This window comes from Danio rerio, chromosome 18, assembly GCF_049306965.1.
Source record: "Danio rerio strain Tuebingen ecotype United States chromosome 18, GRCz12tu, whole genome shotgun sequence".
Lineage (NCBI taxonomy): Eukaryota > Metazoa > Chordata > Actinopteri > Cypriniformes > Danionidae > Danio > Danio rerio.
The window spans coordinates 46,737,494-46,764,998 of NC_133193.1; the positions used below are offsets into that span (position 1 = coordinate 46,737,494).

General features: G+C 37.1%; 1 long non-coding RNA gene across 4 annotated transcripts in view; it reads left to right on the plus strand.

Moving 5' to 3' along the window:
- Positions 1 to 27,505, plus strand: part of LOC137488332 (uncharacterized) — a 248,871-nt gene that overhangs the window by 180,639 nt on the left and 40,727 nt on the right. For 2 of the 4 annotated variants that reach the window (XR_012393828.1, XR_012393827.1), the window contains exons 6-7: positions 14,336 to 14,518; positions 22,586 to 22,724. This is a non-coding gene — a long non-coding RNA (uncharacterized lncRNA). Of the gene's footprint in view, positions 1 to 14,335; positions 14,519 to 18,645; positions 18,764 to 22,585; positions 22,725 to 27,505 lie in introns of all 4 variants that reach the window. The other 2 variants (XR_012393830.1, XR_012393829.1) reach the window with 2 other exon arrangements.

Genomic DNA, 27,505 nt, shown 5'->3' on the forward strand with positions numbered 1-27,505 from the left:
GGAGGGCCGGTGTCCTGCAAAGCTTAATTCCAACTTCAATCAGACACACCTTGGCTAGCTAATCAAGCCCCTACTAGGCTTTCTAGAAGAACATCCTTGCAGGTGTGTCGGGTCAAGTTGGAGCTAGAAAACTGCAGGAGACCAGACCTCCAGGACAGAGTTTGAGAACCCCTGATCTATAGAAATGTCAGACAAGGGGTCTTCAACTCCTCTTCTGAAAAAAACTAATGTCCTGCAGAATTTAGTTCTGTACTGCTACAACACAACTCCCAGAATAATCAGTCATTTGTGGCTATATTTTAGCAACCTGCATTTACATTGATCTAATCACAAGTGGTCAGTTGAGATGCATAACTATTTCCACAACATTAATATGCATTTAGATGTGTCTCTTGACCACTTCTGTTCAGATTTTGTTACCCTTCCATTTTTTAATGCTTTAAATGAGTAGTTCTTGATTATTTTCCTGGTGTACCACCAACACTGTATATTTTGCATGTCTTTGTCCTTGTTTTCTTTGTCTTTGTCATTCTACTGAGACTGTCCGGCTCTGAGCTGTTGAAGCCCTGAGCCTCGCTAGAGTGGCTTCTAAAATCCTCAGTGCTTATCTTGCTGGATTTGTCACAGTTAACCACATAACTCTCCAAGCAACACTCATGACAATGTGCACCTCAGAAACTGCACTCCAGCAGATCCAGAAGATCTTACTTCTCAGATATGTAATTTTCAGGATGTCACAGAGGGTTGACTTGCCCACATTGCAACATCTAGCAGTCCCTCAGGGCTCAGTCATTGTACCACTTTCATTCTTCATTTATATGCATCTCTTGGATTTGTCATTCAGAAACCGTGTACATGATGATCAGCTGAACAGACCACATTGTTAGAACTGCCAAATCTGGCAGATTTGTTTAGTGCAACATCAGGAAGATATGTCCCTTCCAATCAAACATGCTGCTGAACTTCTTGTTCAGGATTTTGATTTGCGGAGCTATCCGAAAGAGGCACAGAATTATTTTTAAGGACCTTCATTTTTAATAGTCCATGCTGAATAACATTAATGCTTTATCTGTAACACTAGCAATTACAGTGGGGCAAAAAAAGTTTTTAGTCAGCCACCAGTTGTGCTAGTTTTCCCACTTAAAGAGATGAAAAAGGCCTGTAATTTTCATTATAGAATCATCATATAATTAATTGGTGAATTCCTTGGTAAAACAAGCATTTGGTCACCTTTATTTTGCCCCGTTGTATAGCCCAATCCCAATTCTACCCCTTAGCCCTTCCCCTTACCTCTCTCTTTGTGCGTTCACGTCAAAGGTTAGGGTTGTCCCAATTCTCTTTAGCTTGAAGGTGTAGGGCTATAGGGAAAGAGGTGAATACCTCTTTGAACAAAGATTTTTCAGGACCACACTCGAAACCAAGGGGTAAGAAAATTTCCCAGAATACACCAGCCACAGCTGCACCCGAAGTAAGGAGATCCACAAATTTGTATTTTTTGTTATTATCACGAATTTTTAAAACAAACCACGAAGTTTAAATATGTTCGTAACCGCGTACCTGTTTTACTGTCATGCTTTAAAAAAAAAAAACACAAAAATAAAACCGCTAAATTTCGGGATCTATAATCCATAATCATAAATCCTGTACAGCAATTCCACAACATTCTGACACTCGATCACACTCGAATACCCTGTCAGAAAAGTCTAGTGGCTGGGAATAGGCTGATCTCATATGAAGCAAGAGATCGCAAAGACATATAACGACGTGTGCAGGTGCTGTAGTGCTGTCCCAATTCTTAGGGGTAAATTTTGAAGCCCTTCCCCTTCACACTCGGTTTTAAGGGCCAAGGGGAAGGGGTAGGGGTACAAAAACAGAATTGGGATTGGGCCTATATCTACAACATCTAGTTGTCTGTACTTTGTTTATTATTAGACTATGCAAGACTAACCAATAGTATCTGGATGCAGACTTTATGATGCAAGCTGAGATAGCATCACTCAGATGAACAGACTTTCTACAGCATCTACATATTGCTGCTCTTGGTTCACATTTGGCTTGCTTCTGCTTTCCTCATTTGTGAATCATTTTCGATAAAAGCATCTGCTAAACGAGTGAATGTCAGGCCATGTACAGACATACGTGGTCTATTTTATAATTGTTTTGAGTTATGAGGGCTTTTTTCTTCTCAATTCAAAAGCATGTGAATGTGCATCTGTTTCAGTGACCTAATATTGCATTTGCATTTGGGTGGACGAATGGCCAAACTACATAGACAAATAATCATTTTTGAGAAAATGCCTGTCTCTGTGTGTACATAACCTAAATGTCTTAGCATTTTATTGTCTAATAATGATGTGATGGCTTGAATCAGGTGTGTTTGATTAAAGAGACATATAAAATGTGTAGTGTTATTGCTACTCTAAGAATGTAATTGAGAATCACTTCTGTAGATCATGTGGAATGTGAAGTACTGATTGAATGAACCCATTTTATGTAGCTTACAATGAAGCAAAATATGACTAATTTGTTATGGTAGTCACAACCCATCACAGTCAGTCAGTTGTTGGTCTTTGTGGCTATTTTAAGTCAATTAACAACAACTGCTTTAAACATTAGTTAGTAAGTACAGAAGATCAAAATATTTTAGACCTTGTGAACCTTGTAAAATTTATCCACATATTTAAAATGATACTAAAAGCAATTAAAGCAGATCCTCATACAAAAAATAAAAATTACTCACTATTTATTTACTTATTCACACTCAAGTGGTTCCAAAAGTTTGACTTTATTTTTTTCTCGTGAACATAGGATATTTTGGGGAAAAAATAGTAAAAATGGACTTTTATGGAATTTGTTTTGGCCCCACTTTATATTAAGTGTCCTTAACTACTATGTACTTGCATCAAAAATATAAATACAATGTACTTACTGTGTTCATAATGTATTTGAGAACACTTGTGGTGCTCTTGAGTTGGGATAGGGGTTGGGTTATGAACAGGTTTGGTGGTATGGGTAGGTTTAAGGGATGGTTAACAGTGTATTTCCAAATGTAATTACAGAAGTTAATTACAGATGTGATTAAATACATGTATTTAATCAAACATAAGTACACAGTAAATACATGTATTTACACAATAATAACATTGTAACAAACTATTAATGCCTGTGTAAGTACATATTAGTTAAAGCCACAATATAAAGTGGGACCCTTGTTTTTCCTACAAAATATCTTCTAGTGCAGGGGTGTAAAGATATTTCAAAGGGAAAACAACTACCATTCAAGTTCATGGTTGCTATTACGTTAGCAAATAGGCTTAGTTCCAACCCTGCTCAACACACTTACCTGTAGGTTTCAAACAAGCCTGAAGGACTCAATTAGTTTGATCAGGTCTGTTTAAATAGGGTTGACACAAAACGCCCCTCAAGCAACTGAGTTTGACACCTTTGTTCTAGTGTATTTAACAAATGAAAAAAACTCATAAACTAGTAAGGGTTGAATAATGATGACAGTTTTTAAAGTTATGATATTGGGGTGAACTATTCCTTTAACATCATATACGATACAAACAAGAACTCGATTAGCTTTTTCATGTTTGCTCAGGAGGGTAGGTGTTAAGTGAGGTTTCACAAACTAATTTTTAAAGCAGCATGCGGTATGATTGACTGCAGCTGGTCACCCATCTACAATCATTGGTTAGCCAATCAGATTAATCCAAACTCACTATAAGTAGTCTAGCTAGAACTACTCCCTTACCTTCGTTTTCCGAAGAAACCCCCCATCCACCCTTTCTCCTCCTTTCCTCCTTTACCACAGGGAGCTCTCGAGAACCACCTGATCTCGTACTCCCCTTACATGCTCTATTGACCAGGCGGGAGCCCTGGGCTCAACTATCTCTGAGCTCAGGATTCTCTCCCAGGACAGCATGCAAAACCTGCTAACATTTGTCAAACATTATCTAAGTATGAACTCTAAATGAAAAGGATTGGACATCTCGATGTCTATGACACAAACGTCCAACAATATCAAGACAGGGGAAACATATTTCCTGGCACTGTTTAACATTTAAACTTCCATCAAAACAGTTTGTGAAAGTTTCTAAGACTTTGTGAAATATATAAATATTTAATGAAGCCAACATTGAGACATTATATGATTGGTTGTTTGATGTAATACACCCATTATGCCTTTGGCAGTGCATTTCAAGGTTAGCAAATAGCCTGAGGATTTGTTTAAATTACCCAGAACTTGCTTGCTAATGATTCTAAAAGAATAATAAAAATGACATATAACCTGACATAATTTGAACTCTTTCCAAAACGCTCTAGAAGCTATTAGCTTGGCATCTGGATTATGGCTTGCAGTGGCTTAGAAACAAGCTGGACAAGTAAAACCTTGGGTTGTGACATGACACACAGGAGGTACAGCTTACATGTGCTGACACCTGAACAAGGTCAGCACTCAGAAGATTAAGAAGAGTATGTAGTGAATACTGTATGTGGGAGTCCACTATCCAGTTAAATCATTCTATGTGCCGACAAAAATTCCAGGTTAAAAACTCCAGTCCAACATAGAGGGCCATGATATTCATCTTTCTGTGGAGTGTAACCTCATTAGGAGTGATTAATGTAGTCTGATGAATAATATAGTCCAAACTTGACCCCAAGCTTCCACTCGGCTCCCCATAGACCTCTCTATCCTGATTCACATAGTTAATCTAAATACGACTCTTGACCATAGGGTCAAGGTTTCTCTGGTTAACATGGTATAGTCAGCCATTGCCTCTCTTGCCTACAGTACAACCTGTGATTAAAAAGCCTTACTCTTATTGAAGGTCAGTGAGCTTCAGCTGTCTATTCTAATGAAACAAATGTTGTTTTTCAAAGCAGCATGTGATATATTGTAGATGTTTTACCACTGACATTGTAGACAAAGGTTTCTCAAGATAATACAGACCTCCTTGGGTTTCACTCAACTGCTGCTCATCCCTCTTATCAGAACATTACACAACACCAAAGCAAAACCGAATCACCCACACAGACAGACATGTTTGCCCTCAAGCTCACCTTCATTTACCTGAATGAAATAAGGCAGACAATAAATGTAGAGCTGTCACCTGGCACAGCACATCACAGATTCCCTGGAGAGATGAGCTCCGAGCAAAACGCACTTCACCTACAGTCGGATATACACCTACTTTTGACAGCCTCCTCAAAAGTTTTCGCACAACTTCTTCAGTCGCGCTCTCATCCTTTTTTAGTACCACTCATAACCTACTTAAGCTATATTTTTGTTTTTCCACCCTGTCATTCCTCTCTATGTGTAAATATGAGCCCACGCCAATGCACTGCTTTTCTGGAGCTTAATGTTCTAGCATTCAAGCCAAACTGAGGTTTGATATTCGCTAGGTTACCCATTAATTCTCCTGTCAATATTTTCCACCAACATATGTTCCACCAACCTCCTCTGTGTGTGCGATCTGGAAAGTGTCAGACCATAAGTTCACCTTTGGCTCTTCTGGTTTAAAATAATATATTCCTCGACTGAGAAATCCTCCTCCACTGCTCGCCAAAATAATAGAGGCCACCTCTTAAGACTTGAGTGAGCAAACCTCACATCCATGAAATCCAAAGACACACTAGTGAGACATACCAAAGGGTATGATCTTTGTCGCCCTTGTTAGCACTCTCTTACACCCTCAATATCACGGCTGAGGTGATTTCCTTGAGCAAGGCACTGAACCCACAACAGTTCCCCAGGTAGCACTCTGCTCCAGATGTATATTCATGGATGCAAGTCACTTTGGATAAAAGCATCTGCTAAATGTAAATTTAGTTAATCTTCAGTTTGATTTTTGACCATTCACACTTACTAGGCATGCGCATATTTTGCTAGTATCCGTACTTGCAGTCTACAGGTTGTGTAAGAGTCATAGGAGAGTGACTGGTGAATCAGGAAATGATACTCATTAGTCTAGAAGACCAGTCAGAGATTGACTGTGGATATCCTTCACTTTAAACAAAATCTGTCCAAAACAAAGTTATTTTCAGGTTTGAGTTCATTTCGACAGTTTGAAAGAACTTAATGACTTTTGGAGGAAGTTGTTTTGGCTTCTGAACCGATTCAAGCTACTATGGGTCCATGGCTATTACACAATTGATGGTTTTGTTCTGGAACTTACCTTATTAGACATGCAATTTTGGATGATTGGAAGGCCATGGTAAGTAAGGGCAAAGTGAGGGGATTTGGCCAAGACATCAGCATTACACCCCTAGTGGGGTGTTCCTTTACAAGAAGTGCCATAGGATTTGTAATGACCACAGAGAATCAGGGAATGATACTCAATGATCCAGAAGACCAGTCAGAGAGTGACTGTGGATATCCTTCATTTCAAACAAAATCTGTCCAGAATGTTATTTTCAGGTTTTTAAAGAGTTTTCCGGGTTTGAGTTCATTTTGACAGTTTGTAAGAACTCACCAACTTTTGGAGGAGGTTATTTTGGCTTCTAAACAGTTTTAAGCTACCATTGGTCAGTGGCCATTGTGCAAACAATGATTGTGTTCTGAAACTTTACCTTATTTGATGTGCAATTTCGGATAATTGAGAGGCCATGATGAGTGTAGACTGACGAAAAAGTGAAGTGCAGAATGACGAAGGCTAGGACACCAGTGTTACACCCCTACTGTTTACAAGAAATGCCAAGGGATTTTAATGACCACAGAGAATCAGGGAATGATTCTCAATAGTCCAGGAGACCAGTCAGAGAGTGACTTTGGATATCCTTCATTTCAAACTAAATCTGCCAAAAATGAAGTTCTTTCCGAGTTTATTTCGGCAGTTTGAAAGAACCAACTTTTGAAGGAGGTTGTTTTGGCTTCTAAACAGCTTCAAGCTACCATTGGTCCATGACCATTGTGCAATTGATGGTTGTGTTCTGTAACTTACCTTATTTGACGTGCAATTACTGATAATTGAAAGGCCAGAGGTAAGGGCAGAGTGTGGTCATTTTTAATGACCACAGAGTCTGGACCTCAGTTTGACATCTAATCCAAAAGTATCCCCTTTAATATACTGGGGCAATAAGACCCACACAGACAGCAGGGTACACACTCCCAGCTGGCCTCACTAACACCACTTCCCACAGCACCCAAGTTTTTACCATGTAGTCTCCCATCCAGATACTAACCAGGCTCAGTGCTGCTTGGCATCAGTGGGCAACCCGTTTTGGGCTGCCGGGTGATTTGACTGATGTATTTTAACCTGGATGGGAGCGACGGGCAGAGCAAGTCATTCCTGTTAGCCTGCTCATATCCTGTGCTGGTCTGACTAATTCAAATACTATTAAGGGTTGTGTAGATTCAGATAGTTATTGATGGAATTTATAAATTTAAAAATATTGTACTCAGAAAATCTGTTATTCCTGTGCATGTTGCAATAGTAAATCCAAAAAGCCCATTAAAAAGTGTTACTAACTCAAAATGACAGCATTTAACTGTTTTATCTAACTGTCACAAAATTGCAACACTATAAAATGCTGTAAAACATCTTGTGCTCGCTGGAACATCACTGTAGCACTGTCAGCTACGGTCACACTGCGCAATTCTGGTATTAGTCAACCTTTGTGTACCCTCAGGGGACTTCCAGCAGCTCTTTATACTAGCCACGGTTGTCTCGAGTTTCCCATGGATCCTATGAAGTATGATTCAGTGGTTCCAAACATTAGCAGTCTCCACGTAAGTCAACCCCTGAGGCAAGGACCCCTGCAAGAATGCCAGAAAATCCATCCAGCCTAAACTTCCCCTCTATAGCCTAGCTGAGGGAGGGATATCCTTCCACTTTAAAGCCAGAGTCGATGCCGGGGAAGACATTACCATTTCTATCCCAATCCATTACATTGGTAGAACAACTTCCGAAGAAACACCCTGAGAAAAGTACTCATAAGTAGTAGAGGGAAAAGGAGTTGCTTAGTCCTCAGGCAGGCATTGACACCACCATTAAATCAGAGAGGGACAGAAAATCCACTAGCTTCAGCTCTGGCTAATTCTGTATACTGGTGAACTTTTGAGATGGGTTCGAATTTGGCAGTCCCAACTGAAATAATACAGCATTGATCACAATTTAATTGGTAAGGTCATGGTTAGCTCCAGAATGACTCCGGGAGACAGAAAATTGCATTTGATATGGTCAATTACATCTAGCCGTACTGAGTGTAAACATTCTGAACCTAGTCATCTCAAACTTTCTGACTCAATATTCAGTTCAGTTACTTAGAGATGTAAGCTGGAGGCAAGAATATTTTTAGGAAATGAGGCCTTGGAGTATTTCGGCTCATACAATGAAGGCCAAAGGAATGATTTCAATCAGAGGACCTAATACATGTGCTTTCCTCTTTGCTGTTCATCCATCAAGGCTAAGACCTCCAATTAATGAAGCTCAAGAGGTTTGGAAAGGAGGAGGGATTCTTGCAGAAAGACGAGGAGATTATCATTTGGACCGTGCTGATTAAAACATAATCAAAGAGCAAGGTGGGTGAGCTGCCTGTCTTTCTGGCGGCTTTCGGCCTCTCTGGTGCTCATCATTTGGACGATGCTGAGAAGACTCTTGAGAATTCGTATGCTGTGTAGTGTTGACGAAAACCTTTTACATCATGTTAATCAAACCCATGAGGATGCGGCAGGTCTCTGACAGTTGGAGCTGCTCGACTCGCCACTTTAAGCTCATCGCTGAGATACTCTGCATTTGAAATGTGAGCGGGGGAATAAAAGGCAAGCTGTGGGAGAAAAGAGCTGGGTACAATTTCTGCCATCTAATTCATATTCCATTTCTCACACAGTCTTGGATAATTTTCTGTTTATGGCTTAATTAGCAGTGCTTGCTAAGATGAATATCTTTTGCTCATACTTAAACAGTTCATCAATTTTGTTCAAGCTAATATGTCTCAAACCTTAAACAATGACATCAGACCTGGGTGATGTATCCACAGATCCTTTTTAATAGAAAGCAAGCCGGTGTTGAACTAAAGTATAGCAGTTTAAATAAATAAAAGCTTTATCCTAGCCATTTAACTTCATTAAAAACTTCATTAAACTTGCTATATGCATGAATGATTATATGTTTTCTAAAGGAGAGGTGTGGAAATACCGTTCAATGCAATCAGCCTAATGTGCAATGGAGGGGGCAAAATTTCCAACTGAACCTGAGCCATAGTTAAGCTGCGTCCGTCTACTACTCAGTAGGTACTGCATTTGAATGTTAATTTATTACTTGACCCTTCGAAAGCACAATCTATCAGCTTGTTATGTGTGACGTCATGCAAAGCATCTGTAAGGGGAGAGACTCAACAAATTTAATAATAATAATAAACGTTTACAAAGCAATGTAATACTTTCGAAAATCACTATATATATATATATATTTGGTATATATATATATATATATATATATATATATATATATATATATATATATATATATATATATATATATATATAGCTATTTGGGCTGAGTACAACAGTTGGTAGCACGATTCGAGCGTCGGCTGGGTCAGTTGGCGTTTCTGTGTGGAGTTTGCATGTTCTCCCCGTATTCGTGTGGGTTTCCTCCGGGTGCTCTGGTTTCCCACACAGTCCAAACACATGCACTATAGGTGAATGAAATAAGCTAAATTATATGTAGTGTCTGTTGTGTGTATGCAAGAGTGTACAGGTGTTTCCCAGTGATGGGCTGCGGCTGGAAGGGCATCTGCTGTGAAAAACGGATGCTGGATAAGTTGGTGGTTCATTCCGCTGTGGCGACCCCAGATTAATAAAGGGACTAAGCCAGAGAGAAAATGAATAATTGAAGAGTAGGCTAAAAACATATCTTATTATTCATATGTATCTTTTAACACCTATTCAATCATAGAACTGCATCCTTTCATGGTTACCAAGTTCTCTATGTGATTTGGCAGCTTCCACACTCTTTTTCAGGGGTTTACATGCAAGTATGCCCAAATGTGGCTGACCAAATCTTGACGCAAATAAATTGTTGATGCGGTAATCATTAATGAATGGATTAGCTGTGCACGTGTCATACTAAGCATGAATCAAAGCATATTAGTGTTCCCATATTGTAACGTGTTACCAGAACATCTTCACAACCACTTAAATATCATTGCGGCAGGTTTTGAACTGATTTTTTTTTCACGCTGCATTAATAACACACCAGTGCACTCAGCTTCACTCATAAAAATCATACCTACTCAATGCGTGTTAGAGTCTGCGCACAGATCCAGCCAGACATCAGCCTACAGTACTGAAAGCATCTGGTGGGCAATGAGAGGTGGTGTATGAGTCTGAGCACCACTCAACCACTACAAAAGCAGAGCGCAGGAGTTTCAGCTCAGTTCAAATAGACACTCGCTGAATAATGGATTATGTTTATACTGTTTCTCATTCAATGGAGCACTTGCTGATCTAGATTTCATTTTAGACGTGTCTTGCTTCCATTTATTACTGTGAATTATTTGGAATTATTTCTCCACGGTTTGGACTTCAGCTGAAAGAGCTAAAACATTTGTATGAAAATAAATTTGCCAATTAATTAAGCTAAAACGAATTTGAAAGAAGATAATACAAATGTTCCAAAACATATTTTAAATGAACTTTTGTGAGACGAGAGACGCGCGATTTCCAGGAGATTATCACTTGTTTGTGGGCATCCGGGAACCTCTGTGCATTTGTGGACGTCTGGAATGACCTCCTGCCCTTCTCATAATTCTCTTTTCATATAGCCGTATGCCTATTACATGTACATAAAACACTGTGATATAACCGCGCTTGGATCATATTTCTTTCTCACTACACTCGATCCGCTCCAGAGTTCGTTTCAGTCGAGCCGAGACCACCTCATTCAATTGATCTCAGAGTGATTGTTTTGCCGCGGATCCCAGCTCGATTGCTGGATTCACATATGCCAAACGAACCGCGCTAACTGGGCAAACGACACAGGTTCCAAAACAAAAGTCTATGTAGGTGTGAAAGCACCCTTAGTTACAACTGGGATCGACAACAGACTTGTCAGGTAGTGTAGATTTTAAAGAAATGTTATAGAATTACAAAGTATTTATTAAGTATTCATGCCCTGACGTTATTCAACACAATCTCACGGCAATTCGTAACTTTTTCATTTAGTGGCTAATTCGTATGAATTCGTACGATCTAATTCGTACAATTTAGTATGATTTGCTTATCCCCCAATGACGGTTGGGGTTAGGGGTGGGGTCAGGTGCCACGCCTCCTTTTTAAAATCGTACGATTTCGTACGGATTAGCCACTAAACTGGCAAAACGTAAAATACTTACGTTTTCTCGTGAGATCAGGCTGCGTTATTATATCCGCTTGTTAAGTGTGACGTCACGCGAAGCGGCTTCCGGGTCCAAGTGCTCTATTCAACTGAATGGAGAGACTCATGAACTGGTAATAATAAAAGTTTACAAAGTGATTTAATGCTTTCAAAAATCACGATCGCAATATAAATGTCCATTTCTAATATCCAATAGCCAGAACGTGATAAATTTTTTTATAAATTGTTAAAATTTTGCTATTTGTTATGCAGCAAGCCCAGAGATTGTTGTATACACTATGACTTTATATAAAATTAACTCTATAGTGTGATATGAATAAAAAGTGATCATAAACGAATGATTTCTCCACTCAAATGAGTGGCGGCTTGAACCCGGAAACAGTATTACATACGTCACCAACACGTCACCACTTAACAAGCGGATTGTGTTGACATTTTCTAAATTTAAATGAAATAAGCATTTCCATCAGATTTATCAGTAAAGTTTTTGATGTGCTAAACATTTTCTACACCAAAAAAAAGAAAAAAAAAAGCAGTGTCTGGTTGGATTGGTTAGAAATTAGAGGACAAATCCGGATGTATGATCAGGTATGATGATGATACAGTATCATCTGCCATACTGTACTTTTCCTTCATGTGCACTCAGACTTAATTCCATTTCTAATCATTTCAGCTGTAAACTGTAATTATTTTTCTTTAAAAAAATAACATAGAGGCGCATATTACAGTTTTTCTCAGAGGCTTTGGTGCATTTCTTACAACACTATTTACATTTGCACAACAGTTAATGCATTTCTCAAAACAATGTCATTTGTGCACATCATAGTAGCAGTTTCTCATTCCTTTCAGCAAATTGCAAATGCTTTTGGACATGCATCAATTGCTTTCATACAACTCTCTGCTGTTTATAACATTATCACTTGCTTATGTCATGTCAGTCAAAATGAACTAAACTTGTAAATGCTGAATAGTCTCTCCATATAAAACTAATAGTCCTTGTTTCATTATTTGAGTCATTACATGCAAAAATGTTAAACTAGTTGTCAAAATCTGTCTAGCAAATTTTATAAAAAAAAAAAGTTAATCATTATTTTCCTGAAAATGTCTTAAAAATTGAACAATTTGATGAATGATTTACAGACCAGTGTATGTTGTAGGCTCAGTTTTAATATGTACTGCAATATTGTTTACAGTTGTGCACAGCTCTACCTAAAGGAAGCTTATGCTTGTTGTAAATAAAGGTGTGTTTATTATTTTGCACAATGCTGTGAACAAATTAGAATTGTAAAGAGCATGTGCAGTAAAAATGTGAAACATACATATTCAGTGTCTTGTACTCAGATACCTCTAAATGCAGTGATGTCTAACTTTACTGTAGTGTTCAAATGGCTTTGCAAATAGTATATAGTGCTGTCTTGAGCATTTTCAGCAAGTGTCACCAAAATCTGACTTTTTTGCATTGAAAAAATGTACAGAGTAAAGTGTCATAATAAAAACATGACCAAGCCATTTGACTATCTTGTTCATAAACAATGGTGACAGGACTTTTCATTTTGATGACACTGACACTTTGGTTGACATCAATACTTGCTTTTGAGGAATGAACTATCTATTTTAAGCAAGTGACGCGCTTTTGCAGGTTATCAACAAGGTTTTGCAGTTTGCACTAATTGTTTTGCAGTTTGCATTAACTGTTGTGCAAATGTAAATAGTGTTGTGAGAAATGCACCAAAGCGACTGAGAAAAACTGTAACAGAGGCAATGCTGAAAAAAAAATGTAAATAAAACAAGGTGTGATTTTACTGTAAGGCACAATATTTTTAATACATTATCTCACCAGTGCTCTCCTGTGATCTGCATCTTGCTTTCTCTGCATATCTGTGTGCATCTCATCTGCCGCAGCATCTGGTCTGAGCAGGTGTGATAAGTGCAGTAGTTTGTGTCTCAGACCCCATCGTCCTCATATTCCTGTCTGACTGGCGCTTCTTTCACCGCTGAATGATTCCACAACACTCCTGTCTCCTGGCGTGGAATGGATGTGCTGTTGTCAGCTACAGACACTCTGCTATTAGAGAGCGCAATGTATCCGCAGTCCAGGTTGCTGTAATAGAAAAGCATCTGTTCTGACATGCTATTTTTCAAACACAATGACAATGCACTATGCAGCAGCGATGGCATATGAAAGAAAGACATTTTGTGAAGCCAAAGTGGCATCTGCCGTTTGAATGTGGAACGCCTTCATACATCATGCTGAAAACAATCACAGCATCTAGATCCAAGTTCTTTTTAAAGGGACAGTTCACGCAAAATGAAAGTGTCTTTGTTTACACGCACACAAGTGGTTCTAAACTCCCATTGGCTCTAAACAGCCATTGGCATCCACAGAATGTATGGTCACACTTTATTTTAGGGTTAAATTCTCACTATTAACTATGATTTTTGCTTAAATAAACTCAGAATTCACAGCTTATTAGTAGTTATTAAAGGGTCACGAAACACCAAAACACATTTTTGAGCTGTTGACAGTAGTATATGTGTCCCACACTGCTAAAAACACTATTAGGACACCTATATTTCACTAAAAAGTGTAAATTGGTTGTTTTTGCGTTATTTCGAGCAAATTCGTACTTCCGGTTTGAAACTAATTTTTGAAGCTGCGTCACGGCTATGAGATCTTAGCGTGTATTCCAGCGTGTAGACTGGCTGTCTGTACCTGGGAGTGCCTTATTACGTCTCTGAGTGTGCTGCATTAATTCATGAGTATGACTTGGTTCAAACCAATCAGCGCGCTCTATTGTGCATGCGCCGGTGCAACTTCATTATTATGCATGATAGCTTTGAAGACTGTACTTGAAACAGTGTTCAGACAGCAAAGAGATGACACGTTGTGTTGCCAAAAGAAGTGGGAAAAGAGTAAGAATTGTTTGGGGATACGGGCTGTCAGTGTTGCTTTTATAATGTGCTGCAATGAAGGTTTTGTTTTTATTTTCCAGCTATGAGAGCACAACTGGACTCACGTGTGGATCAGTGCATGCGGCAGAAATATGTTTGTACGGAACATTTTGACTCAAGAGTTTTTCGCATCTGGAAATTTTGAAATCTGGATTTGCAGCTCATCTCCTTTAAAAAAAGATGCAGCTCCATAATGTGTTGATTGCCCTGTCTCTACAGATTTGGTAAGTGTGTGCGATCAGTGCCCTTTCTTTGTTCATTCAGATGGCAAAGTTATAGTTCGTATCGTCAGCAGTACTCTTTCAGTGTTTAAAGACAGACCTTAGTCGAAATGATTTCTAAGTTACTAAGTTTACAGTACGTTAATGTCACTACAATATTATGGACTGAAATATCTGCTGTAAATGCTGCTCTCCGAGTGTAATCGTAAACACTGCAAGCAAACTATTACCGACCGTCGTGTTGAATTTTCGCCGCATTTTGTGACAGGATAGTCTACACACACACGGCTTTCTGACCTACCGAGTGCATCTGAGTCACCGAGAAATGCAAAGGTATTTTCTCTTGTACGACATGCGGTGTCAAACATCCCACCTCCATTAAACACAGTCACTGTCTTTCTCCCCTGCGTGTGCTTGTTTTTCCTCTGTGAAAATCAGCGTGTGCCCAAATGGAAAATCCCATTTTTATTCAAATCCTTCCCCTTTTCCCTCCCCCCACACTCCCACCTAAACAGAGCTAGACACACCCACTTTCCTGACTGCTGAAACAGGGGGGTTTCATGGTAGTTAGGTTTAGGTTTTTTACTTTATAAATACTCATAAACATCAAATGTCTTAATACACGTGCTAAAAAGCAACTAGATATTAGAGAGAATTAATCCATATATTGAAGTGTTACTGAATGTATTTCTTGACCCTTCAGTGGCCCAAATGTTATCTGCAAGCAGATTTTTTTAAAAGTGCACTTTTTAAAGTCCACTACAGGTGTATTCTGCTGTTTATGTCACGTTTCCAAATAACCAGTGTATCTATATTTACAATATCACATTATCATTTGTCTTAATTTATATATCTTTATTTAAACCTAATATACTGTATGGACAAAACCATCTTTTACAGTTTTTCTCAGAGGCTTTGGTGCATTTCTCACAACACTATTTACATTTGCACAACGCTTAATGCAATTCTGAAAAACAATTAGTCCAAAACCTTGTTGATAACAAATGCAAAAGCGTGTCACTTGCTCAAAATGGAGAGCTCATTCCTCAAAAGCAAGTATTGATGTCAATGAAAGTGTCAGTGTCATCAAGATGAAAAGTCCTGACACCATTGTTTATGAACAAGATAGTCAAATGGCTTTGTCAAGCCAACACATATCAGTGATTTAGCATGTACATTTAATAATGTTAAAGAGGTTTAATATATATTGATTAGATTATACATCTTACCACTTCGCTGGAGTGCAGTGAGTGCATTATTCAGTGCTTCTGAATGTTTTTAAATTTCTGACATGTTTCGTCTGGTGCAAACAGCCAAATCATTGCAACCCCATGTCCTAACAACATTATACGTGATGAGATTTGCAATGTAACCTGCTCACCTAATGTTTAAGTTCATAATATTTATATTATTTGCTAATTAATAACCTCATGTGGAACTCTGAATCTGCATCTCATTTCGGAGTCTGCTACTGTCCATCGGAGGTTGCATTTCTGTCGAGGACGCATACTTTGGGAGCCTTCATGACTAAATGAATGAAATACACTGTTTTCCACCAAGGCAACCCGAGGTGTTAAAATATAATTAGCTAAACTGGCATTGGGCGGGTTATAGAGATCAGAACAAAGACAGCGCACGATCAAAGCAGAACATCTGACTTCAGCATTGTTTTTCAGATAAACAAGAATGTTCACTGCGCATGTTTCTTAAATATCTGCAAACATATTATGCTATTTTTATGCTTTAGAAGAGTCAAAAACTTACATACAACCCTTAAAGATAAAAACAATCGAGAGCAGAAATAGAGTGTACTGTCGCTTTAAGAGCCATTCGGTTCCATTTATGTTTTCACTTTCACATGGCATTTCATTCTTAACTCTATGTTCAGTTATTTCTTCATAACAAATGAGTAATCAGTAATCATGTGTGGACGTTTCTGCAATGTTTTTTCAGAATCATTACAAGCCAGTTTCGATGAATTGCAAAGCTCCAGATAATGTGGCATTTTTAATCACAGCAGACTATGTGAAGTTAAGAAGTGACTCAGTTTGTCATTTGCACACTTTGAGGCACCTCCAGCATCAGGACACAGTCGCCCTCATCCACAAACCTATAAACGGATAAAGACGGCTATAAATCACACTCACATCCCTCTGAATGGGAACCTGCAGGATTGCTCAACTCAATCCAACTCATCAATAATCTCGTTTTATCAGCTAGTGAAGTGCACCTTATAAAACAACAAGAAACAACATAAATCCTTTCATGACACCGTAAAACACGAGTGCTATAAAAACAAAACAAAGACATACTAATCACTGAGCATCAATGCTGAACCCGAAGACGGGGACAAATGAGCTATACTTGTAGCTTGAATTGTTGAAAAAGTGTCAAAAGGCTGAGTTTCAGAGCTGTTAGTCCTGCTGAGTCTACAAATGTGGGTCATTAGAGGCATCAAGTCTTACTTAGTTGAGGGCTTTTGTTAGACAGCAAAACTTTTATGATTTAACTTGTAAAAGACTGTTGTTAAATGTGGCATTTCAGCATGTGGTAACCTTCATGGTGCTTTTTCTACATGCATAAAACATAGAGCGGTGTAAGTAAACAGGTGGCCATTTTCCTCGAGAATAGTGTTTATTCTGATGATGGAGAAAATCATCATCCCAGAACAATGAGCAACTCTGGCGCTAAACAATGACCAATCACTTATGTGATAAACTGTGTTGGCAATGGAAAATAGTTTGTGGGAGAGGAAGCACAGGGAAACTGCAAATAGAAGGGGAAGGAAAATCACAAGAAGGGCTTGTGCAAAGTGCATCATTTATTTTCACAAAATCAAATTTAAAGAGCCCCTATTATCCATTAAAAAGGTCATATTTTGGTTTTGGGGGTCTCCAACAAGACTGATATGCATGCAAGGTATAAAAACACTCATTGTCTTATAATATGCATTTATTTTACCTAATAATCCCAATGATTCCCATATGATTTGTTCAGCCACTCATTTGTTCCCAGACCCCTTCTTACCGTGACGCTAATCTGCGCTGATTGGCTCGATAACACAGTCTGTTGCGATTGATCGACTGCATTCAGCGCAAGACAGAGAAAAATGTCCACCACGGCTAATCAACATTGTTGAAGTAGCCAGAGTGCATGCAGAGTATATTTGTGAACCCAATGCACCATCATCTTGCTCTGTTCTTAACTAAAAGTAATACCAATGAAACACATTCAGTGTTAATCCACACAGCGGCAAACCTGAACTATTTTGAAACTTGAACGCCGCATGTAAACAGCTGATGGTGGCCATAGTAATGGCAGAAAATCGTGAGCTCACGAACGCATGTAAATTTAAGGAAAAAAAGCACGTGCTGCATTTTCAATTTGGTTTTAAACGCAACATGTGAATATAATGAGTTAACCAGATACAGTACAAGCCGTGTATAGTTGCTACTCACTATTCCAATCTAGCAGGTTTGATAGCTTATGACTCTGAAAGTGATGATTCTCTTGGACCAATTTTAGCAGTGTTTTCTTAATGTTTCGGTAATGGTCCAATGCACCCGAGGTGGTACTAAAAAGTACCAGGTAAAAAAAAAATGCCTTTAAAAATGTGCCAGACCGCACTGTACCATGCAGTGCACCTATAATAATACATAAATCTGCATCTTTTTTATCTACCTTAACATTTAACTGAAGTTCAGAAGTTGCAGTTCAACTCATACTGGTGCTCAGCCCTGGTGTTTTGCTCATCCAGCATAAAGCAACAGCCGAGACAAAGTGGCCTTTGGAATATCAATGTTTCCAATTCAGACTCAGCCTAAAAGCCTCAAAACGAGAAAGCAGGTCGAAAACAGACACCATGCATGTCAATGGCCACAACACAAACATATTGATATTTTTAAAACTGAACAAACCCATGATGAATGTGACAACAAACTTTAGAACAATGGTCCTCGGGTGAGCAGATGCAGATGAAAACCGATCTGAAGGACTCAAATTATTTTCCCGATCAATGCGGTTTTATTTAGTGCGCGTGTTTAGATTAAAATTGGTTTTCAGAATCTACTTTTTCATCCATTATCTCTTCTCTAATTCTTCTATTGTAATGAATACGAAATGGTTCGCAGGCCACGGTCAATCGATGAGGCTCTGCCTGATCTTTTAGCACCAGTGGGCTTTATTCAGACACATCGGAGGTCAAAGCACTTAAAGCAAACTAGTGCTCAAAAGAATGGCCATGTACAGGTAAGTTTGAACAGGACTCTATTAGTAAACTCAGTGTATTCAGCAGCTCTCATGTATTCATGCTAAAAGAGAGAACTATTGATCAGATTAGCCTGTGGAAGAATGTAGCGATTGGTTTTCCTGATAAGTGTCTGACACACACACACACACAAACGCACATCCTCTCTCTTTTTGAATGATGTACTTCCTGTAGCACTTGAGCCAGCACACTGTATGTAATGACCTCCATGTGGGATCATTTCTACATGTATAACTGCCTGTATATGTCAGGCATTTTCCATGAACTGGAATGACATACAACCAGTGGTGTAAAGTAATTAATTACAAATACTTAAATTACTGTAACTGAGTAGTTTTTTCCAGAAGTTGTAATTTACTAAGTGGTTTTAAAAACGTGTACTATTACTTTCCCTTGAGTAGATTTTTAGTGCTGTATCTGTACTTTTACTCCACTACTTTGCTTTAAGCTGCAGTCACTACTTCATTTTTTCTTACCCATGGGGATTGGCTTAGTTATCTTTTGATTCCTGTCCAATCAAATCGCACATAGAAAGTAAATCGCATCATCGCATGGGCACTTTATAATTGCAGCAAACTGCTTGGAAGCATTAAAAGTGTCCAAGAAGATGTCCAAAATCATTACGCGCATTGACCTAGAGACTACAGGTGTCAAACTCAGTTCCAAAAGGGCCGCAGCTCTACACAGTTTAGTTCCAACCCTAATTAAACACACCTCATCAAACTAATTGAGTCCTTCAGGCTTGTTTGAAACCTACAGGTAAGTGTGTTGGAGCAGGGTTGGAACAAAACTGTGCAGGGCTTCGGCCCTCCAGGAATTGAGTTTGACACCCCTGGTTGAGATGCATGTTACTGATGAGAAGATGACAGATGTTTACTGCATGATGACCGAAATGGACTTGAACACCCAGCAGCCACGAGATTTCAACATGATGTCTGATTGATGTTGTACCCTAACATCATGGATGTTGCATTTTTTTTTTTTTGGAATGATGTTACAGGTTGACGTGTGGACGTTACCACTATGATTTTGGTTGTCATACCTGACGACTGAATGTCAGTATTTGACATCAATATGACATTGGTTTAAGATGTTTGATTTTGAACCCAAAATCGACCAAATATCAACGTCATTTGACGTCATTATTGGACATCAAAATAACGTCCTTAGATGCTGGCTAGACTTGAATTTTGGTCACCTGACAGCACAACCTAAATCTAACCTAATATTAACATCTTATGATGTTGTCTACCTGCTGGGCAATAACTAGATGCACTACAGAATGTTACGTTTACACACATGCACAAACTACAGGTAAATGTATCAGCTTATGTACAGCGTAATACTCGCTACTCGAGAACTTTTGAAAGGTCTACTTTTTAATCATACTTCTCATGATCCTGTTTTACACAAATAGCTTGTAATTCAAATAACGTTGTCCACATTTCCTCTGGAGTTTCATGAAATTTGGGTTTCTTTTTGATTAGTCAATTTTAACTGCAGTTTGGCACTTTCACTTTCATTCAGGAACATTTTATGCATGCACCCCATGAAGAGTTAGATATTGGATGCGAATATGAAGTAAATGCCACTTCTGCCAGAAATGAGCTAATGACATTAAGTGAATGCTTTAGGCACGTTGTACACCACCAACAAATAGATTTGCTTCTGATCATTTAAATCCGTGTCAGCGCATTCAGACAGTTCGTTGGCAAAAGCCTCTATAAGCCACTTGCCTTTGACAGCAAAAGCCGCTATATCCTGAGAACCAATCAGAAGCGTGAATCAAATCATATGTTTTCAGTGTAGCAGGGCGCTGATGCTCCGGCTTTTATGAGACTGTGTTATTTCGCTGGAGTTTGATGAACTGGATCCCTTACCTCAAAACTCGCTGCATTATAAAATAAAGGAAACACACAGTACAGTCGGAAGTGTAGCATGCATTTATAACGCTTTTTTTTGCGCATTGACGCTACTTTGAATGAGTTTGATTTACTATACAATAAACGGCAACTCTTATTTCACGAAAGATGAAGTCATGATGCCGTTCTTTTATCCCATGTGGATGCTATGAGGATAAACAAGGGACCAAGACCTTAAGTATGGTGACTAAAATTGTCTGAGAGGCATCCCCTTTTTGCCCAGTAGGCCTACCTTGTGTTTTACTTGCTAATTTAAGCTAGTTTACAAAAGATAAATATAATGTATAAAACTACACGTCTGATAAGCTTTTTATATTAATGGACAATGCACAGATATTGATGTTTCATAATGTTTTTACACTACATTATTTGAATCTACCAAGCTTAGTTTACAGTGTTTGCAATGTTTACATTGTTCTACTTACATTCAATTTAAATCCCAAATATATGAAATGACAACAGACTGTTAAGATTTAACTATTGTCAGTATTAATGTTATTGATTATTGCACCTACTTTACAGATTTCATTCATTCATTTTCCTTTCTTTTATCACAGTGGAATGAACCACCACTTGACAGATTTATATATTTTAAATTTTAGGTGGTTTGTGTGATGTGTTTTACGTTTGGTAAAATAATTTCTAATTGCATCTTTAGTGATATTTCAGCTAATACACTGTCTTGTGTAGGTGGCACAATATTGGGTACAATATTAGCACAAGTGGATTTAGCTGGTTTGACGCAAAATAAAATTTACCTTATTAAAAACCAAAGAATTGTCTAAAGTGACATTTGAAAGAAAAAAAAGGTATTGTATTTACTAGCTAATAATCTTATCATTACATATTAAATGCAAGCCTGATAGAAAATGCTCATTTACAAGAAAAGAGGTCTGATGGATTTAGAAGGTTTTGCATCTGAACTCTTCATATATTATATATACACATTTTAAAAGGGGCTCCAGTATTACCACTGTGTTATGCTTTCAGCATCTGTCAGTGCTGCTGCACAGTTATTTGACAGGACTATGAAATAACAAGTACTAGACATGATGGAGAATTGTTTTTCTAGTTTGGCTATTATGTTTCTTGTAATCTATAATTTTCAACATTAAATACCCCAAAATGTCTGACTTCAAGGGCTTCAGTGTGTGAGAACAGCATGCGGCCATCTTTGATAAAAGGATCCATTTGGCAATGAAATACACAGCGATATGATCAGACATGGTTTGAACTCTCCACATTAAAGCATAATGGTGTCTCTCAGGCAGCTCAATTCTTATTCTCCCCACATTTCAGGGATTGGTTACTCTAATAATGTTCCCACAAAGAAAAACTGCCCCCCTCCTAAGCTCTTTCCCTCCCTCACAGACAGATCCGCCTTCTCTCAACGCTCTGATTAGGTTTTCCTTGTGCTGAAGATGCTCATAATGTGTGACTTATCACAATGGGCTGGCTCTAAACGTGAGCCGCCGCAGACAACTGGTGAATGAAAAATGGAAACATAACACAGACCGTCAGGCTTTGACTATCAATTTAATTACACGAATATTGATACACTGGTATGATCTCCGAGAGCCCACTGCACTCATTGACTTACTGACCTCTGGAGTGCCATAAAATTACTTTTCTAATGGTTACTATTAGTGTAAGTGTGTCAAGTGGGTACTCTCTGCTCCAATTGTGGCACTAAACACATTTAAGACTGTAACTTCATTTCTAAAGCAAGTCTCAGTCTGGCATGATGCTGCCATGTTGGTGGGGGTTGCTTGGGAGTTAGTTTTAGGTATGTTGTTGTATTTTCTCACTCACTTTCCTTTTTGAATTCTCTCTCAATTTAATTCATCCAATTCACTCATACCACATCTTTGGACTGTGGAGGATCCCAGAGCACCTGGAGGAAACCCACATGGACATGGAAAGAAGATGCAAACTCCACAGACAGGCCAGCCGAGACTCAAAGCAGGGACCTTCTGCTGTTCACTCACCAGTGTAAATCAAGAGTAACATTGACTCTAAAGTAAGTCTTTTACTCAGATTATGTATTGCCTATAGGTACAGTACATGCAACACCATCAATATATAAATTCACTAATGTTGATCCTGGACCATCAATATATAAATTCACCAATGTTGATCCTGGACCAACAATTTTATAAATTCACTAATGTTGATCCTGGACCAACAATATATACATTCACTAATGTTGATCCTGGACCAACAATTTTATAAATTCACTAATGTTGATCCTGGACCAACAATATATAAATTAACTAATGTTGATTCTGGACCATCAATAAATTTACTAATGTTGATCCTGGACCATCAATATATAAATTCACTAATGTTGATCCTGGACCATCAATATATAAATTAACTAATGTTGATCCTGGACCATCAATTTTATGAATTCACTAATGATGATCCTGGACCATCAATATATAAATTAACTAATGTTGATCCTGGACCATCAATATATATATTAACTAATGTTGATCCTGGACCATCAATTTTATGAATTCACTAATGTTGATCCTGGACCATCAATATATAAATTAACTAATGTTGATCCTGGACCATCAATTTTATAAATTCACTAATGTTGATCCTGGACCATCAATATATAAATTAACTAATGTTGATCCTGGACCATCAATATATAAATTAACTAATGTTGATCCTGGACCAACAATATATAAATTCACTAATGTTGATCCTGGACCATCAATATATAAATTAACTAATGTTGATCCTGGACCATCAATATATAAATTAACTAATGTTGATCCTGGACCATCAATATATAAATTCACTAATGTTGATCCTGGACCATCAATATATAAATTAACTAATGTTGATCCTGGACCATCAATTTTATGAATTCACTAATGTTGATCCTGGACCACCAATTTTATAAATTCACTAATGTTGATCCTGGACCATCAATTTTATAAATTTACTAATGTTGGTCCTGGACCATCAATATATACATTCACTAATGTTGATCCTGGACCATCAATATATAATATAACTAATGTTGATCCTGGACCATCAATTTTATGAATTCACTAATGTTGATCCTGGACCATCAATATATAAATTAACTAATGTTGATCCTGGACCAACAATATATACATTAACTAATGTTGATCCTGGACCATCAATATATAAATTCACTAATGTTGATCCTGGACCATCAATATATAAATTAACTAATGTTGATCCTGGACCATCAATATATAAATTAACTAATGTTGATCCTGGACCAACAATATATAAATTCACTAATGTTGATCCTGGACCATCAATATATAAATTAACTAATGTTGATCCTGGACCATCAATATATAAATTCACTAATGTTGATCCTGGACCATCAATATATAAATTAACTAATGTTGATCCTGGACCATCAATATATAAATTCACTAATGTTGATCCTGGACCATCAATATATAAATTCACTAATGTTGATCCTGGACCATCAATTTTATAAATTCACTAATGTTGATCCTGGACCACCAATTTTATAAATTCACTAATGTTGATCCTGGACCATCAATTTTATAAATTTACTAATGTTGGTCCTGGACCATCAATTTTATGAATTCACTAATGTTGATCCTGGACCATCAATATATAAATTCACTAATGTTGATCCTGGACCATCAATATATAAATTCACTAATGTTGATCCTGGACCATCAATATATAAATTCACTAATGTTGATCCTGGACCAACAATATATAAATTCACTAATGTTGATCCTGGACCAACAATACATAAATTCACTAATGTTGATCCTGGACCATCAATATATAAATTCACTAATGTTGATCCTGGACCATCAATATATAAACTAACTAATGTTGATCCTGGACCAACAATATATAAATTCACTAATGTTGATCCTTGACCATTAATATATAAATTCACTAATGTTGATCCTGGACCATCAATATATAAATTCAATAATGTTGATCCTGGACCATCAATATATAAATTCACTAATGTTAATCCTGGACCATCAATATATAAATTAACTAATGTTGATCCTGGACCAACAATTTTATGAATTCACTAATGTTGATCCTGGACCATCAATTTTATGAATTCACTAATGTTGATCCTGGACCAACAATATATAAATTCACTAATGTTGATCCTGGACCAACAATATATAAATTCAATAATGTTGATCCTGGACCATCAATATATAAATTTACCAATGTTGATCCTGGACCAACAATACATAAATTCACTAATGTTGATCCTGGACCATCAATATATAAATTCACTAATGTTGATCCTGGACCATCAATATATAAATTCACTAATGTTGATCCTGGACCATCAATATATAAATTCACTAATGTTGATCCTGGACCATCAATATATAAACTCACTAATGTTGATCCTGGACCATCAATATATAAATTCACTAATGTTGATCCTGGACAATCAATATATAAATTCACTAATGTTGATCCTGGACCATCAATATATAAATTCACTAATGTTGATCCTAGACCAACAATTTTATAAATTTACTAATGTTGATCCTGGACCATCAATTTTATGAATTCACTAATGTTGATCCTGGACCATCAATATATAAATTCACTAATGTTGATCCTGGACCATCAATATATAAATTAACTAATGTTGATCCTGGACCATCAATTTTATGAATTCACTAATGTTGATCCTGGACCATCAATATATAAATTAACTAATGTTGATCCTGGACCATCAATATATAAATTCACTAATGTTGATCCTGGACCAACAATATATAAATTAACTAATGTTGATCCTGGACCATCAATATATAAATTAACTAATGTTGATCCTGGACCACCAATATATAAATTAACTAATGCTGATCCTGGACCATCAATATATAAATTCACTAATGTTAATCCTGGACCATCAATATATAAATTAACTAATGTTGATCCTGGACCATCAATATATAAATTAACTAATGTTGATCCTGGACCAACAATATATAAATTAACTAATGTTGATCCTGGACCATCAATATATAAATTCACTAATGTTGATCCTGGACCATCAATATATACATTCACTAATGTTGATCCTGGACCATCAATTTTAAAAATTCACTAATGTTGATCCTGGACCATCAATATATAAATTCACCAATGTTGATCCTGGACCATCAATATATAAATTCACTAATGTTGATCCTGGACCATCAATTTTATGAATTCACTAATGTTGATCCTGGACCATCAATATATAAATTCACTAATGTTGATCCTGGACCATCAATTTTATGAATTCACTAATGTTGATCCTGGACCATCAATATATAAATTAACTAATGTTGATCCTGGACCATCAATATATAAATTCACTAATGTTGATCCTGGACCATCAATATATAAATTCACTAATTTTGATCCTGGACCATCAATATATAAATTCACTAATGTTGATCCTGGACCATCAATATATAAATTCACTAATGTTGATCCTGGACCATCAATTTTATGAATTCACTAATGTTGATCCTGGACCATCAATATATAAATTAACTAATGTTGATCCTGGACCATCAATATATAAATTCACTAATGTTGATCCTGGACCATCAATATATAAATTCACTAATTTTGATCCTGGACCATCAATATATAAATTCACTAATGTTGATCCTGGACCATCAATATATAAATTCACTAATGTTGATCCTGGACCATCAATATATAAATTCACTAATGTTGATCCTGGACCAACAATATATAAAATCACTAATGTTGATCCTGGACCAACAATACATAAATTCACTAATGTTGATCCTGGACCATCAATATATAAACTCACTATTGTTGATCCTGGACCATCAATATATAAATTCACTAATGTTGATCCTGGACAATCAATATATAAATTCACTAATGTTGATCCTGGACCAACAATATATAAATTCACTAATGTTGATCCTGGACCATCAATATATAAATTCACTAATGTTGATCCTAGACCAACAATTTTATAAATTTACTAATGTTGATCCTGGACCATCAATTTTATGAATTCACTAATGTTGATCCTGGACCATCAATATATAAATGCACTAATGTTGATCCTCGACCATCAATATATAAATTAACTAATGTTGATCCTGGACCATCAATATATAAATTAACTAATGTTGATCCTGGACCAACAATATATAAATTAACTAATGTTGATCCTGGACCATCAATATATAAATTCACTAATGTTGATCCTGGACCATCAAGATATAAATTAACTAATGTTGATCCTGGACCATCAATATATAAATTAACTAATGTTGATCCTGGATCAACAATATATACATTCACTAATCTTGATCCTGGTCAATCAATATATAAATTAACTAATGTTGATCCTGGACCAACAATATATAAATTAACTAATGTTGATCCTGGACCAACAATATATAAATTCACTAATCTTGATCCTGGACCATCAATATATAAATTCACTAATGTTGATCCTGGACCATCAATATATAAATTAACTAATGTTGATCCTGGACCATCAATTTTATGAATTCACTAATGTTGATCCTGGACCATCATTTTTATAAATTCACTAATGTTGATCCTGGACCATCAATTTTAAAAATTCACTAATGTTGATCCTGGACCATCAATATATAAATTCACCAATGTTGATCCTGGACCATCAATATATAAATTCACTAATTTTGATCATGGACCATCAATATATAAATTCACTAATGTTGATCCTGGACCATGAATTTTATGAATTCACTAATG